Below are 3,396 nucleotides of genomic sequence, written 5' to 3' on the forward strand. Positions count from 1 at the left end.
GCTGTGTCCCAGTATTCTCCCAGTGGGCCTGTCTCCCCACTGCCAATGCTCCAAACACTTCCCATGGGATGGGTCCTGTGCCAGTCCCTTGCATTGACTCACTGGCCTCTGAATGGCTCCCCTTTTCAGCTGTTCTGGCTCCTCGCTCCTGCCTGGGTCCATGGGAGCCGTATTAGTGGTCTTGCTGCCCTGGGGGCCACCAAGGCCCTCTTCTCCCCTTCCACCTCCAAGTAACTACATCTAAACGGCACAGCTGCAGCTCCTGTTGGCTCCTGCTCATGTACTCCAGCATTAAAGTGGCTGTGGCCCAAAACGTTCAGAGCAGTCCTTTCTTTCTCTCATCATGGTTTCCCCCATCTTCATGAGTTCCATAGGTCTCTCCTCCTCGTCACCTGAGCTCCAGCAGCCCCAGCTTGGCTGATGTTACATTTTTATCTACATACTTTTTAAAAAAATTTTTTTTTATTTATTATTATTATTTTTTATTTTGTCAATATACAATGTGGTTGATTATTATGACCCATCACCGAAACCTCCCATCTACATTCTTTTTTAAGGTATTGATCTCTTTGTAAATTTCATCATTCATATCCCAGATATTTTTTCTCAATTCATTGTGTTTTCTTACAGAGTCCTATCTTATCTCTTTGAGTTTCCTTAAGATAGTTACTCAGAATTCCTTTTCAGTCATTTCAAGAGTTTCCTGTTCTGTAGGGTCTAGCACTTGAGAGTTACTGAATTTCTTTGGGGGTGTCATATTTTCTGATTTTCTCATATTTCTAGTATCTTTAACTTGATGCCTGGTCATCTGATAGATCAGTTGCTTCTTCTATTACTCTGGAGTGGACTTTGAGGAGAAAGCCTTCCACCTCTTTTTCCAGGCTCCTCCAGTGACTCTCCTTGTGTCATTCAAGTCAAATACATGGTGCTCGTGGATGTTAATAAGGCTGCAAGCTGTTCTTGCAACAGTAGTGGCTCTGGTGGTGGCTGTTGTAGACCACTTCCATGGAAGTTGTGCAAGGCGTCCTGGCAGTGGCACAGGGTCTTGCCTTCTGCATGGGCGAGGTGGGGGCTGGGCAGGTGGCTGGCCATGTCTCCTGCCTTCCTGGGGCCTCCCCCATCAGCCTCAACAACAACAAAAATTATGAGGCATGCAATGAAACAGGAAAGTGTGACCCATACCCAATAAACAAAGCAGTCAGTAGAAACTGTCTCTGCTAACCTCAGATGTTGGTATTGATAGCAAAGACTGGAAAGCAGTGGAAACCTTGTTTAAAAGTTAAAGGAAAGCATGATGACAATTTCTCATCATGGAAAATATCAATAAAAAGATAGATATAATAAAAAATCAAATGTAAAATAAAAACAAGTAATAAGAACATGAAAATTATGGAGTCGAATATTGCTGAAATAAAAATATCCTTAGAGGGATCAAAAGCAGATGTGATGTGGGTAGACAGAAGAAAGAATCAGTGAACTGGAAGACAGACCAAAGAAATTATCTAATCTGAAGGATAGTGAGAAAAGAGGATGAGGAAAAGTGAACAGTGCCTCAGAGACCTGTGGGAAACCATCAAGCACACCGGCACAGAATTCTAGAAGCAGGTAAGAGAGAGAGAAAGCAGTAGAAAAATACTTTCAGAAGTCATGGATGAAACCTTCTCAAAGTGAATGAAAAATATTAACCTATACATCCAAGAAGCTCAATGAGCTGTAAGTACTATAAATACAAAGAAGTCCAGACCTAGACACCTGGTAATAAGAGAAATTAAAAAGTCTAAATAAGTGAAGAGAAATTCCCTTTTCATACATTGGAAGCTCAGTAATGCTAAGATTGCATTTTTCCTAAATTGAGCTATAGATTCAATGCAATCCCTATCAAAATCCAAGCAGGATTTTTTATCTGAGAAATTAACAAGCTGATACTAAAATTTATATGGAAATGTAAAAAACCGAGAATAGCCAAGACAATTTTGAACAAGAGCAAAGTTTGAGGAATTTTTCTAGCTGATTTCAAAACTTATTACAAAGTACGCAAGACAGGGTAAAAGTAAGCATAAGGTCAGACATATACGTTAATGGAACAGAAGAGAATGTCCAGAAATAAACCCTGGCATTTATGGCTGATTGATTTTCACAAAGATTTCAAGACAATTCAGTGGGGGAAAGGACAGTCTTCTCAACAAATGGTGCTGGAAAAATTGGATATTCATAGCCGAAAAGTCCCATAAACAAACAGAAAAAAGTTATCTTCACATCAAACCGTATACAAAAATTAACTCAAAAAGGATCATAGACCTAAATGTAAGAGCTAAAATTATAAAACTTCTTGATGGAAACCTGTGAGAAATCTTTGTAACCTTGGGTTAAGTAATGATATTTTTGAACTTCCTCAATAAAAAACTTTTGCTCTTCAAAAGATGCTCTGAAGAAAATAAAAAGTTAAGCCACAGACTGAGAGAAAATATCTGCAAGTCATATATCTGATAAAGGCTTACATCTAGAATATTTGAAGAATTTTCAAAACTTGGTAAGAAAATAAACAACCCAAATAAAAAGTAGCCAAAAGATTTGAATAGACATTTATTGGGAAAATAGAATAATTTAGTCAGGCTCCCCTTACCTTGGGCTGGATAGGGGCGGTTCTGTAAACATTGTGTTTGTGGATGGGTGAAGTAAGTGCACCCACATGGCACCCCTTTGGCTGGTGTTTACTGCCTTGGGCACCTGCCCTGCACGGCCATGTTTTTCCAGACCTGCAACTTCCAAGGACTGTGTGGCTGGTTGCCTAGCTTATAGACCTGCATGAAGGGGTCTGGTGACCAAGCCTGGCATGGAAGGGTCTGGTGACCCAGCCTGGTGTGTGAAGGATTTGTGACCCAGTCTGTTAATGGGCTTGAGGGATCTGTGAGCCAGACCCAGCCCTAGCTCAACCATCAGCCCAGTCGGTGCAGGATTACCAGCAGGTAAAAGAGCTGTGACAACTAGCATGGTAGCCTAGCTTTATGATTGGCGTCATGAACAGGATTAAGAGCTAGACAATTGGTGCTGTGAGCAGGATTCCAGGCCTTAGCCTAGCCAGACAACATTTTACAAAAGAAGATATACAAATAGCTAATAAATACATGAAAAGATGCTCATCATTAGTCATTACAGAGATGCAAATCAAAATGACTATGCACCCACTAGAATGGTTATAGTTAAAAATATTGACGCTACCAGATGCTGGTGAGCCTGTGGAAAAACTGGAACCGTCATACATATATAGCTAGCGGAAATGTAAAATGGTACAGCAACTCAGGAAAACAATTTGCACTTTCTTAAATAGTTAAACCTGTACTTACATTATGACCCAATAATTTCACACTTAGAATCTACAAAAAGAATGAAAACATA

This window comes from Galeopterus variegatus, unplaced genomic scaffold (genome assembly GCF_000696425.1).
Source record: "Galeopterus variegatus unplaced genomic scaffold, G_variegatus-3.0.2 Scaffold3608, whole genome shotgun sequence".
Taxonomy (NCBI): Eukaryota; Metazoa; Chordata; class Mammalia; order Dermoptera; family Cynocephalidae; genus Galeopterus; species Galeopterus variegatus.